Consider the following 14,690-nt stretch of genomic DNA (forward strand, 5'->3'; position numbering starts at 1 on the left):
TTTGGTGGTCGACCCAATTGTTGAAGGCACTCGACTGACTAAAGTCCTGATGGACGAAGGCAGTGGCCTGAACATACTATATGCTGAAACATTGAAAGGAACGGGCATTCCGATGTCCAGACTCAGCACCAGTAACATGAGTTTCCATGGAGTCATTCCTGGGAAGAAAGCCCAATCACTCGGCCAGATCGCTCTTGATGTGGTTTTCGGTGATTCAAAGAATTACCGCAAGGAAAAATTGACATTCGAGGTCGTGGACTTCCAAAGTGCTTATCACGCCATTTTGGGCAGGCCAGCTTACGCACGCTTCATGGCCCGGCCATGTTACGTGTACCTCAAATTGAAGATGCCTGGCCCCAAAGGTGTGATCACTATCACAGGCAATCGGAAGAAGGCGGAAGAGTGCTTTCAGAAGGGCTCAGAGATTGCAGATGCTCAGATGGCAGTGGTCGAGCTGCAAGAGTACCAAAAGACTGCCGACCCAAGCGAGTTGCTACGAGCCAAGAAGCCTGCTTCAGAATCAGCTTTTCAGTCGTCCGGTGAAACAAAAACAGTCAACGTTCACCCGACCGACCCCGATGCTGCCCCGACTCACATCTCAACGACGCTTGATTCCAAATAGGAGGAAGCGCTCATCCAGCTCCTCTGTGAGAACTGGGACATCTTCGCATGGAAACCCTCCGACATGCCTGGAGTTCCCAGGGGGCTGGCTGAGCACCGTCTACGGGTTGACTCGAAATTCAAGCCTGTGAAGGAACATCTTCGGCGGTCCGCCGTCCAGAAGAAGCAAGCCATTGGCGAGGAGGTGGCTCGGCTCTTAGCAGCAGAGTTCATCCGAGAAATTTACCACTCCGAGTGGCTCGCCAATGTCGTCATGGTCCCCAAGAAGGACAAGTCACTTCGCATGTGCATTGATTTCAAACATATCAATCGGGCCTGCCCGAAAGATCATTTTCCTCTCCCTCGCATCGACCAAATAGTCGACTCGACTGCGGGGTGCGAGAGATTGTCTTTCCTAGATGCTTATTCCGGATACCATCAGATCCGTCTGTATGGACCCGACGAAATCAAAACAGCTTTCATCACCCCATTCGGATGCTTCTGTTATGTCACTATGCCGTTCGGCCTCAAAAACGCCGGAGCCACGTTCATGAGAATGATTCAGAAGTGTTTACTCACTCAAATCAGTCGGAATGTGGAGGCATACATGGATGATATTGTGGTCAAGTCATGCAAAGGTTCCGACCTGCGAGCTGACCTTGCCGAAACTTTTGCCAACCTCAGGAGGTATGATATCAAGCTCAATCCATCAAAATGCACATTCGGAGTTCCAGGTGGAAAGTTACTCGGTTTTCTCGTTTCCGAACGAGGGATCGACGCCAATCCTGAGAAAATTGGCACCATACTCCGGATGAAGCGTCCTGTGCGCGTGCACGATGTCCAAAAGCTTACAGGTTGCTTGGCCGCTTTGAGTCGATTCATTTCTCGCCTCGGTGAAAAGGCATTGCCTCTCTACCGACTGATGAAGAAGTCTGACAAGTTCGAGTGGACTCCAGAAGCTGACGCAGTGTTTGCAGAACTCAAAGCTCTGCTCTCCACCCAGCCGGTGCTTGCTGCCCCAATCAGCAAAGAGCCTCTGCTGCTGTACATTGCGGCCATAGGACAAGTTGTCAGTACAGTACTCACGGTCGAGCGGGAAGAAGAAGGAAAGGCCTTCAGAGTTCAGCGCCCAGTCTATTATCTGTCTGAAGTTTTGACTCCTTCAAAACAAAGATACCCTCACTACCAGAAGCTTGTATATGGGATTTACATGACCACGAAGAAGGTTGCACATTACTTCTCTGACCACTCCATTACAGTCGTCAGCGACGCCCCACTGTCAGAGATACTGCATAACAGAGATGCAACTGGTCGAGTGGCCAAGTGGGCGATTGAACTCCTTCCCTTAGATATCAGGTTTGAAGCAAAGAAGGCTATTAAGTCCCAAGCGATCGCAGATTTCGTCGTCGAGTGGATTGAACAGCAGCTTCCGACTCAAGTTCACTCGGAGCACTGGACCATGTTCTTCGATGGATCTAAGATGCTGAATGGTTCCGGTGCTGGGGTAGTTCTAGTCTCCCCCCGAGGAGATAAGCTCAGATATGTTCTCCAGATTCACTTCGATTCCTCCAACAATGAAGCAGAGTATGAAGCACTTTTGTATGGGTTGCGCATGGCCATTTCACTCGGCGTCCGTCGCCTCATGGTCTATGGCGACTCAGATTTGGTGGTTAATCAGGTGATGAAGGAGTGGGACGTCAGAAGTCCAGCTATGACTGGTTATTGCAATGCAGTGAGAAAGCTAGAAAAGAAATTCGAGGGGTTAGAGCTTCATCACATCCCCCGACTCAAAAATCAAGCAGCCGATGATCTGGCAAAGATAGGCTCCAAGAGAGAAGCCATTCCCAGCAATGTGTTTTTGGAGCACATCCGCTCGCCGTCAGTCCAGGAGGATCCTTTCACAGAAGAAGCCCCACAACCTAAAAGTGCCACAGATCCGACTGAAGTCGAAGTTCCTGCCGTGGTCGACCTGATCATGGAAGTCTTGGCCATTACTCTCGACTGGACGATACCATACATCGCATATATCCTAAGGAAAGAGCTCCCAGAGGACGAGGAAGAGGCTCGACGGATCGTCCGCCGATCCAAGGCCTTCACGGTCATAAAGGGGCAGTTGTACAGAGAAAGCGCGACTGGAATCGGTCAGAAGTGCATAACTCCGGAAGAAGGTCAGATGATTCTTGATGAGATCCATTCGGGGACCTGCGGTCACCATGCGTCCTCCCGGACCATTGTGGCCAAAGCATACCGAGCGGGATTTTACTGGCCAAGAGTGAATGAGATGGCAAAGGAGATAGTTGACAAGTGTGAGGGGTGTCAGTTCTACTCCAACATGTCCCACAAACCCGCATCAGCCCTGAAGACCATTCCACTCATCTGGCCCTTCGCTGTCTGGGGACTGGATATGGTCGGCCCTCTGAGAACAGGCAGGAGCGGATTCACCCATGTGCTTGTGGCAGTCGACAAGTTTACCAAGTGGATTGAAGCTAAACCCATCAAGAACCTCGATGCTAGCACTGCTATTAGTTTCGTCAGAGGACTAACGTTCAGATATGGAGTCCCTCACAGCATCATCACTGACAATGGGTCAAACTTCGATTCAGACCAGTTCAGAGCCTTTTGCGCCTCTCAAGGCACTCGTGTCGACTATGCGTCAGTCGCCCACCCCTAGTCGAATGGACAAGCTGAAAGGGCAAATGGTCTGATCCTCAAAGGACTAAAGCCTCGGCTAATGCGTGATCTCAAGCACGCAGCAGGTGCCTGGGTCGATGAGCTCCCGTCAGTTTTGTGGGGATTAAGGACCACCCCTAACCGGTCGACTGGAAGAACCCCATTCTTTCTTGTTTACGGAGCCGAAGCCGTTCTGCCAAGTGATCTCCTTCACAACGCTCCCCGAGTCGAGCTTTACACCGAAGACGAAGCAGAACAGGCCCGGCAAGACGCAGTAGACCTCCTGGAAGAAGAAAGAGAGATGGCCATGATCAGATCGACCATTTATCAGCAAGACTTGCGTCGATTCCATGCCCGACATGTGAAGAGTCGAGCCTTCCAAGAAGGAGATTTGGTCCTCCGAGTGGATCAACAGAAACCTCACAAGCTTGATCCTACTTGGGAAGGCCCCTTCATCATCACCAGAGTCCTCCACAACGGAGCGTATCACCTCTACAATGTTGATCGCCAGATCGACGAGCCGCGAGCTTGGAATGCGGAACTACTCCGCCCCTTTTACACTTAAGTTCCTTCCCATAAAGATGTAATAAGAGAAACTTCCGCAGTCCATTTTTATCAAAGTCAAGAGTGTTCCAATGATTTCTATCACTTCTGTTTACATACGAGAACCCCCAGTGGGCGACTTAGCCGCGAACCCGTTTCGCCTAAGTTTAAAAAATCCTACCGAGTGGAGAGCAAACCTCCCACTCAGGGGCTTAGCTGTAGTTCAGCACTCGCCTAAGCTCTCCTACGAAGAGACTTAGCTGCGGTCAGCACTCGCCTAAGTTTAAAAAATCCTACCGAGTGGAGAGCAAACCTCCCACTCGGGGGCTTAGCTGCAGTCCAGCACTCGCCTAAGCTCTCCTACGAAGAGACTTAGCTGCGGTCAGCACTCGCCTAAGTTTAAAAAATCCTACCGAGTGGAGGGCAAACCTCCCACTCGGGGGCTTAGCTGCAGTCCAGCACTCGCCTAAGCTCTCCTACGAAGAGACTTAGCTGCGGTCAGCACTCGCCTAAGTTTAAAAAATCCTACCGAGTGGAAAGAAAACCTCCCACTCGGGGGCTTAGCTGCAGTCCAGCACTCGCCTAAGCTCTCCTACGAAGAGACTTAGCTGCGGTCAGCACTCTCCTAAGTTTAAAAAATCCTACCGAGTGGAGAGCAAACCTCCCACTCGGGGGCTTAGCTGCAGTCCAGCACTCGCCTAAGCTCTCCTACGAAGAGACTTAGCTGCGGCCAGCACTCGCCTAAGTTTAAAAAATCCTACCGAGTGGAAAGCAAACCTCCCACTCGGGGGCTTAGCTGCAGTCCAGCACTCGCCTAAGTTCTCCTACGCAGAGACTTAGCTGCGGTCAGCACTCGCCTAAGTTTAAAAAATCCTACCGAGTGGAGAGCAAACCTCCCACTCGGGGGCTTAGCTACAGTTCAGCACTCGCCTAAGCTCTCCTGCGAAGAGACTTAGCTGCGGTCAGCACTCGCCTAAGTTTAAAAAATCCTACCGAGTGGAGAGCAAACCTCCCACTCGGGGGCTTAGCTACAGTTCAGCACTCGCCTAAGCTCTCCTGCGAAGAGACTTAGCTGCGGTCAGCACTCGCCTAAGTTTAAAAAATCCTACCGAGTGGAGAGCAAACCTCCCACTCGGGGGCTTAGCTGCAGTCCAGCACTCGCCTAAGTTCTCCTACGCAGAGACTTAGCTGCGGTCAGCACTCGCCTAAGTTTAAAAAATCCTACCGAGTGGAGAGCAAACCTCCCACTCGACGGGTCATCCACAAAGAGATTCAACGACGAATCAAGTTCAAATAAAGCCTAAAAGATCCGAGAGACCTCAGATCAAAGTACTCGAGCCCACAGCTCGGCAGAGTTAAAACTGTTACACTTCCACTCGGCATTCCGAGGCGAATTTAAGGCAGAGTTCAACGGATTACAAAATACACTCGGCATCCCGAGGCAAGTTTTTTCATTCCTCAGGAGGAGGAGGACTGGCAGGGGGCGACGAACTCATCCAAGTCGATCCCATCTGCGATGCGGGTAGCAGCAGCAATGAATGTCTCCATGAAGTCCTGGAAGTTGTGCTTCCTCGTGTTGGCGACTTGGATGGTGGCCAGCTTCTCCTCCCGCACCTCCTTACAGTGGACGCGGACCAGGGACAGAGCCACGTCAGCGCCACACCGAGCTGAAGACTTCTTCCACTCCTGCACTCGGTCAGAGATTCCATTGAGTCGAGTCATCAGAGACTCAGATCATTCTGGAGCGTAGATTCTGGCCAAAGTGTCGGGTCGATCCGCGTCATGGCAACCTTCAGTCGAGCCAAGTAATCCACGACGCCGTCAACACGAGACTCCAGACGGAGCACGTTCATTGCGGCCTTGTCCTTCACAAGAGAGTTAACAGGGTCCAAGCTCGGCTCCACTCGACTGGTCTCCTCTTCAAAATTCTGGCAAAACTCTGCATACAAGATTCAAGGATAAGACAATTTTCACAGAACGAGTCAACTCAAAAACCAGTCGGAACTGAATGCGCACCTTCAAGCTTAAGGTACAACTTTTTCGCGAGGTCCCCCAAGTAGCTCTCCAGGTCATTTCTCCCGCGAGCGAGGCCTTCCAGCTTCTCGCTCAGGGTGAGGTTCTCCTTCTTCCAACGTGAACGCTCCCTGTTGGCTTCATTCAGAGCAGTCTTGAGCTTGGTATTTTCTTGTTCTAAGTGGTCGACCGAAGATAGCTTCTGTGTGGCCAGAGCGGTCTTGTCTTCAGCCTCCTTGCAGGCAGCAGCCAAGTCCTGATCCTTCTTCGCCAGAGCTTCTTTCAGTGTTTCTGCAAAAACGATGATTGAGTCGGAGAAAGCGAAGAAATTCTAACCAGTTGACAAAGACGTCTTACCTGCGGCGCCATCTCTGACCGTCTGCAGTTCTGTCCTGGCCAGCTCCAGATCAAGTTTCATTTGAATTTGCTGCTTCTCCAAGTCAGCCAAGTGGGTTCCAAGATCACAAGATTTCTGAAGCCAGAGAGGAGGAGTTACAATTTCAGTAAAAAGGAAAAAGCAACAAAGGCAGTAAACACTAAGACTACGGTCGACTGCCAGCAGTCCACCATAGTCTCGGGGACTACACCCAGTGGGTGCACTTAGCGTGCCCCCACCGGTTCCTATCCCACCCGACCGACCCCCGAAGTCGAGTCAAAGGCCACCCGACCGACCCCTGAAGTCGAGTCAAAGACAAGTTGCTTCCGAGCAGCTAAGAGATAATAAGCCTACACCCAGTAAAAAGAAGAGAGAGAAAGCCGTCGACTGCCCGCAGTCGACGGGATACCGTTCCATTCGACATGGCCCGATCAGACAGAGCGAAGAAAAATTCAACTATGACTCAATTTAAAGACTACAGCCGACTGCCAGCAGCCGACCGTAGTCTCGGGGACTACACCCAGTGGGTGCACTTAGCGTGCCCCCACTCGTCAAAAAAACACACACACACCCAGTGGGTGTACAAACTTAAAGACCTTCGGAAAGAGAATCTTCAAAGGACATACCAAAACAGACCAAGTGTTGAAGTCGACTGACCTGGACATTGCTCTGAAGAGCCGAGCTTGCGTCGTAAGCCGCCTGGCAAGCCTCCCGAGCCACTTTTACCTGTTCCATCATGACTCCAGCCTGGCGTACAGCCTCCTTCGCAGCAGCCGCTTGGTCCTCAGGGACGGGGTACGCAGCAAAAAGCGAAGACGGATCTGCAGTCGACGCTGAAGGCTGCACACTCGTCAAAGGAACAGCGAAGGTCACGGAAGCCCGAGTGGGTTCGCCATCATCCCGAACTGCAGCCTCAGGCGCGGGAGTGGATTGCGGAGTCTTGCCAGCCAACACCTTCTTCTTCCTCTTCACCCTCAATGGTGCATCGTCGTCGTCGTCCGGGAGGTCGATAACATGAAGAGGAGCTGCAAGGGCAACATTCAATCGACCAACACTTCAGTCGACTCTTAAGCAGGACGGCAGTGATCGTACCAAGGTTGGAGGTGACAGCGTCCTCCATCTCTTAGTCGTCGTTCCTGGCAGAGACCTCAGAAGTTGCTCCACTACAAATCAGAAAAGATTAGTCAGTTGGCCCAGGGAATCGACCAAGGATCCGTCCACAGTCGACAAAGGAAAGCAAGTGTTGTTGTTACCCCGAAATAGTGGGAACAGCTATCTTCATCTTGGGCAAGGCCTTGGATGGCTTAGATGGCGCCGTTCGTGGGTGCTTGGGAGCCTTGCCGGTCGCGGAGGAGAAAGTCCGAGGGCGTTTCGACGACTGCCCAAGGAGCGGTCGCCTTGCCACGTTCCTGCGTTGGATCGTGGGCGAGCTTGGATCGTCCCTCCGGGCGGAGGCTTTGGCTTCCTCCTCCTCTTCACTGGAGAAGATGTCGTCGCCCTCCTCTCCCTCACCGTCGGACTCCCACTCGACCTGGTCGTCCCCGCTCTCGCCTCGCTCCCCTCACCTTCCTCGGTCGGCCCTTGTGCCCCGTTGGGCGTCGAGTACATCTCAGTGGTAGCTTGGAGGATAACAGACAGGACGAAAGTCAGTGGACTTACACAAAGAAGACTAATACAGAAGACCAGATATCCGACACAAAGACATACCTGATCCACTTCATATGAGTTGTCGAGTGGAATCACCCTTCTGGCTCCTCGGGGGTTGTCTTTGTCCCCCGTGATGCTTGACAACCACCCCTCCAGCATCTCATCGGTGACCTCCTCCGGGTGGATCCGAGTGGTGTCGTCAAGGCCAGAATACAGCCACATCGGATGGTCTCGCGCCTGGAGCGGTTGGATGCGCCTCTGGAGAAAAGACCTCTAACAGGTTCATCCCAGTCACCCCCTCACGGACAAGTTCAACCACTCGGACCGCCAATACCTTGACCTGGGCTTTCCTCCGGCTGACCTTCAGAGAGATAGGCTTCTCGGCTCGTCGTTGAAAAAAGGAGGGACCGGTCGACTGCGCCGGGTCGCCTGGTCCTGGCAGTAGAACCAGGTCGACTGCCAGCCGCGGACCGACTCCGGGAAGGTGATAGAGGGGAAACAGCTCTTCCCCCTCGTCTGGATCGCCAGACCCCCGCACAACTGGAACTTGCGTCTTCTCGTCACTCGACTTGGCCTTCTTCACCGACTGGGAGCGGCAAGTAAAGATATGCTTGAAAAGCCCCCAATGCGGACGGCAACCCAGGAAAGGCCTCGCACATGGAAATGAACGCGGCAAGGTAGACTATGGAATTGGGGGTAAAGTGATGGAGCTGCGCTCCGAAGAAATTCAAGAACTCCGGAAGAATGGATGGGGAGGCAGAGAAAACCCTCGGTCGATGTGGGTGGCGAGGAGCACGCACTCACCGTCGCGGGGTTGCGGCTCGATCTCCCTCCCCGGGAGACGCGCGGCCTCGTGGGGAATGGCTCCTCCCTCGACCATGTCGTCGAGATCTTCCTGCCGGAGCACCGATGGCATCCAATCGCCCTGAATCCAACCCTTGGGCAGGGTGGTCCGGGAGGAAGATCCACTCGCGAAGACCTCTTCCCTTTCCCCGCCGCCGCCGCCTTCTTCGCGCGCTCCAAAGCAGTGGTCTTGCCCTTCACCATCGTCGCCGGAGAGATCTCGCACGGGCTCGCAGCGCTAGGGTACGGCCGAGGGTCGCAGGAGGGCTGGCAAAGGAAGAGAGGAAGAAGGAAGGAGAAGAGAGCGCACGGCTTAGAAACCCCGAGCCGGCAAGTTATAAGGGGCCGCTCCCGAGTGGCTGACCGGTAGGCCCAGGCCATCCAGTCAAATCCCGCAACAGACGCGCGCGCAGTACGTGGCGAAAAAGGCGACGCGGAGATCGAGGAACTTCCGCTTTATCGCTTCCGATTACTGCGGCTGCTCCCGTCCCGCGACGCTTCCCAAAATCCAAATCCCGCGACATCCGCGGGCCGCAGAACAACTTGACTAAAAACAGAAGACCCCGATCGCGCCGGCACTCGGTATGGCACAAACAAAGAATTCACTCGACGGAAGGCCTGGAATGGATCAAGGCGACTGAAAAAGGTTGGCAACGTCATCCGTGACGATTGTCCCGAAACAAGGCGCTCACATAGCCCGAAGAACCAGTCGGAAAGATCTCCAACTCTTTCCCACTCTAACCTCGATCCATTCGGGGGCTAATGATGAAGACATGTACCTAGGGTAGGGACACGGACCTGACCTAAGAGTCCTACTCTAGGACACCCCTGGGAGAAATCACCCATCAATCGACTTGAAGGTACTTCACTCGACGGGTTCAAGACACTCGACCAAGAAGCTACCACTCGACCATGAAGCTATTCCCTCGACTGCCAGGAGATCTACAGTCACTCCATAGGCAAACGGTCAGCTGTTAAGTAGTCTTCATGGTCATTACAGCACTTTATTAGAGGCGTTACCAGTAACGCCCCATCTTGAATGTACTTTAAAACCCTGCATTACTGAGGGCAGGAGGGGGTCGGCGAACTCTATATAAGCCACCCCCCTCCTCAGTAGGAAGGGTTCGCACCCCTGTAATCCATACACGCATAATCCAGTCGACCGCCTCCGGGCTCCGAGACGTAGGGCTATTACTTCCTCCGAGAAGGGCCTGAACTCGTAAACCTCGCGTGTAACAACTTCCCAATCGCTAAGATCTAGCCTCTCCATACTCACCCCCCTACATCACTGTCAGAGTTAGAACCACGACAGGTTTCACTAGTGGCTTCTCTCAAGAGCATAAGTATTCTACGGTGGGTGAACAAAATTACTGTTGAGCAATTGACAGAATTGAGCATAGTTATGAGAATATCTAGGTATGATCATGTATATAGGCATCACGTCCGAGACAAGTAGACCGACTCCTGCCTGCATCTACTACTATTACTCCACTCATCGACCGCTATCCAGCATGCATCTAGAGTATTAAGTTAAAAACAGGGTAACGCCTTAAGCAAGATGACATGATGTAGAGGGATAGTTTCATGCAATATGATAAAAACCCCATCTTGTTATCCTCGATGGCAACGTACAATACGTGCCTTGCTGCCCTTCTGTCACTGGGAAAGGACACCGCAAGATCGAACCCAAAGCTAAGCACTTCTCCCATGGCAAGAAACTAATCTAGTAGGCCAAACCAAACTGATAATTCGAAGAGACTTGCAAAGATAACCAATCATACATAAAAGAATTCAGAGAAGATTCAAATATTATTCATAGATAGACTTGATCATAAACCCACAATTCATCGGTCTCAACAAACACACCGCAAAAAGAAGATTACATCGAATAGATCTCCAACGAGAGGGGGGAGAACATTGTATTGAGATCCAAAAAGAGAGAAGAAGCCATCTAGCTACTAACTATGGACCCGTAGGTCTGAAGTAAACTACTCACACTTCATCGGAGGGCTTGGATGATGATGTAGAAGCCCTCTGTGATCGATGCCCCCTCCGGTGGAGCTCCGGAACAGGCCCCAAGATGGATCTCATGGATACCGAAAGTTGCGGCGGTGGAATTAGGTTTTTGGCTCCGTCCCCGGTCATTTGGGGGTACGTTGGTATATATAGAAGGAAGAAGTACGTCGGTGGAGCTTCAAGGGGCCCACGAGGCAGGGGGCGTGCCCTAGGGGGGCGCCCTCCACCCTCGTGACCGCCTCGTGGCTTTCGTGATGGAGGGTCCAAGTCTCCTGGATCTTATCTGATGTGAAAATCACGTTTCCGAAGGTTTCATTCCGTTTGGACTCTGTTCGATATTATGTTTCTCCGAAACACTGAAATAGGCAAAAAACAACAATTCTAGGCTGGGCCTCCGGTTAATAGGTTAGTCCCAAAAATAATATAAAAGTGGAAAATAAAGCCCAATATAGTCCAAAACAGTAGATAATATAGCATGGAGCAATCAAAAATTATAGATACGTTGGAGACGTATCAACGGAATAGGTTAAGTCAATCACATCATTCTCCTAATGATGTGATCATGTTAATCAAATGACAACTCATGTCTATGGTTAGGAAACTTAACCATCTTTGATTAACAAGCTAGTCAAGTAGAGGCATACCAGTGACACTATGTTTGTCTATGTATTCACACATGTATTATGTTTCCGGTTAATACAATTCTAGCATGAATAATAAACATTTATCATGAAATAAGGAAATAAATAATAACTTTATTATTGCCTCTAGGGCAAATTTCCTTCAGTCTCCCACTTGCACTAGAGTCAATAATCTAGTTCACATCGCCATGTGATTTAACACCAATAGTTCACATCACCATGTGATTAACACCCATAGTTCACATCGTCATGTGACCAACCCAAAGGGTTTACTAGAGTCAATAATCTAGTTCACGTCGCTATGTGATTAACACTCAAAGAGTACTAAGGTGTGATCATGTTTTGCTTGTGAAGAAGTTTAGTCTACGGGTCTGCCACATTCAGTCCGTATGTATTTTGCAAATTTCTATGCCAATAATGCTCTGCACGGAATACTCTAGCTAATTGCTCCCACTTTCAAAATGTATCCAGATTAAGAGACTTAGAGTCATCTGGATCAGTGTCAAAATTTGCATCGACGTAACCCTTTACGATGAACCTTTTGTCACCTCCATAATCGAGAAACATATCCTTATTCCACTAAGGATAATTTTGACCGCTGTCCAGTGATCTACTCCTAGATCACTATTGTACTCCCTTGCTAAACTCAGTGTAGGGTATACAATAGATCTGGTACACAGCATGGCATACTTTATAGAACTATGGCTGAGGCATAGGGAATGACTTTCATTCTCTTTCTATCTTCTGCCGTGGTCGGGCTTTGAGTCTTACTCAATTTCACACCTTGTAACATAGGTAAGAACTCTTTCTTTGACTGTTCCATTTTGAACTACTTCAAAATCTTGTCAAGGTATGTACTCATTGAAAAAACTTATCAAGCGTCTTGATCTATCTCTATAGATCTTGATGCTCAATATGTAAGTAGCTTCACCGAGGTCTTTATTTGAAAAACTCCTTTCAAATACTCCTTTATGCTTTCCAGAAAATTCTACATTATTTCCGATCAACAATATGTCATTCACATATATTTATCAGAAATGTTGTAGTGCTCCCACTCACTTTCTTGTAAATACAGGCTTCACCACAAGTCTGTATAAAACTATATGCTTTGATCAACTCATCAAAGCGTATATTCCAACTCTGAGATGCTTGCACCAGTCCATAGATGGATCGCTGGAGCTTGCACATTTTGTTAGCACCTTTAGGATCGACAAAACCTTCTGGTTGCATCATATACAACTCTTCTTTAAGAAATCCATTAAGGAATGTAGTTTTGACATCCATTTGCCAGATTTCATAAAATGTGGCAATTTGCTAACATGATTCGGACAGACTTAAGCATCGCTATGAGTGAGAAAATCTCATCGTAGTCAACACCTTGAACTTTGTCAAAACCTTTTTCGACAAGTCTAGCTTTGTAGATAGTAACACTACTATCAGCGTCCGTCTTCCTCTTGAAGATCCATTTATTTTCTATGGCTTGCCGATCATCGGGCAAGTCAACCAAAGTCCACACTTTGTTCTCATACATGGATCCCATCTCAGATTTCATGGCCTCAAGCCATTTCGCGGAATCTGGGCTCATCATCGCTTCCTCATAGTTCGTAGGTTCGTCATGGTCAATTAACATGACCTCCAGAACAGGATTACCGTACCACTCTGGTGCGGATCTCACTCTGGTTGACCTACAAGGTTCGGTAGTAACTTGATCTGAAGTTACATGATCATCATCATTAGCTTCCTCACTAATTGGTGTAGGAGTCACAGAAACAGATTTCTGTGATGAACTACTTTCCAATAAGGGAGCAGGTACAGTTACCTCATCAAGTTCTACTTTCCTCCCACTCACTTCTTTCGAGAGAAACTCCTTCTCTAGAAAGGATCCATTCTCAGCAACAAATATCTTGCCTTCGGATCTGTGATAGAAGGTGTACCCAACAGTTACTTTTGGGTATCCTATGAAGACACACTTCTCCGACTTGGGTTTGAGCTTATCAAGATGAAACTTTTTCACATAAGCATTCGCAACCCCAAACTTTAAGAAACGACAGCTTAGGTTTCTTGCTAAACCACAGTTCATACGGTGTCGTCTCAACGGATTTAGATGGTGCCCTTTTAATGTGAATGCAGCTGTCTCTAATGCATAACCCCAAAACGATAGTGGTAAATCGGTAAGAGACATCATAGATTGCACTATATCAAATAAAGTACGGTTATGACGTTCGGACACACCATTATCGCTGTGGTGTTCCAGGTGGCATGAGTTTGTGAAAACTATTCCACATTGTTTTAATTGAAGACCAACTTATAACTCAAATATTCGCCTCTGCGATCAGATCGTAGAAACTTTATTTTCTTGTTACGATGATTTTCCACTTCACTCTGAAATTCTTTGAACTTTTCAAATGTTTCAGACTTATGTTTCTTCAAGTAGATATACCCATATCTGCTCAATCATTTGTGAAGGTCAGAAAATAACGATAACCCGCCACGAGCCTCAACACTCATAGGACCTCATACATCAATATGTATTATATCTAATAAGTCAGTTGCTCGCTCCATTGTTCTGGAGAACGGAGTCTTAGTCATCTTGCCCATAAGGCATGGTTCGCAAGCATCAAGTGATTCATAATCAAGTGATTCCAAAATCCCATCAGCATGGAGTTTCTTCATGCGCTTTACACCAATATGAACCTAAAGGCAGTGCCAAATAAATTGCACTATCCATTATTAACTGAATCCTTCTGGCTTCAAAATTATGAATATGTGTATCACTATGATCGAGATTCAACAAACCATTTGTTGGAAATATGCCCCAGAGGCAATAATAAAAGCATTATTATTATATTTCCTTGTTCATGATAATTGTCTTTATTCATGCTATAATTGTGTTATCCGAAATCGTAATACATGTGTGAATAATAGACACCAACATGTCCCTAGTAAGCCTCTAGTTGACTAGCTCGTTGATCAACAGATAGTCATGGTTTCCTGACTATGGACATTGGATGTCATTGATAACGAGATCACATCATTAGGAGAATGATGTGATGGACAAGACCCAATCCTAAACATAGCATAAGATCGTATAGTTCGTTTGCTAGAGTTTTTCCAATGTCAAGTATCTTTTCCTTAGACCATGAGATCGTGTAACTCCCGGATACCGTAAGAGTGCTTTGGGTGTACCAAACGTCACAACGTAACTGGGTGACTATAAAGGTATACTACGGGTATCTCCGAAAGTGTCTGTTGGGTTGACACGGATCAAGACTGGGATTTGTCACTCCGTATGACGGAGAGGTATCACTGGGCCCACTCGGTAATGCATCATCATAATGAGC

Source organism: Triticum urartu, chromosome 4, assembly GCF_003073215.2.
Source record: "Triticum urartu cultivar G1812 chromosome 4, Tu2.1, whole genome shotgun sequence".
In the NCBI taxonomy this organism is placed as follows: Eukaryota; Viridiplantae; Streptophyta; class Magnoliopsida; order Poales; family Poaceae; genus Triticum; species Triticum urartu.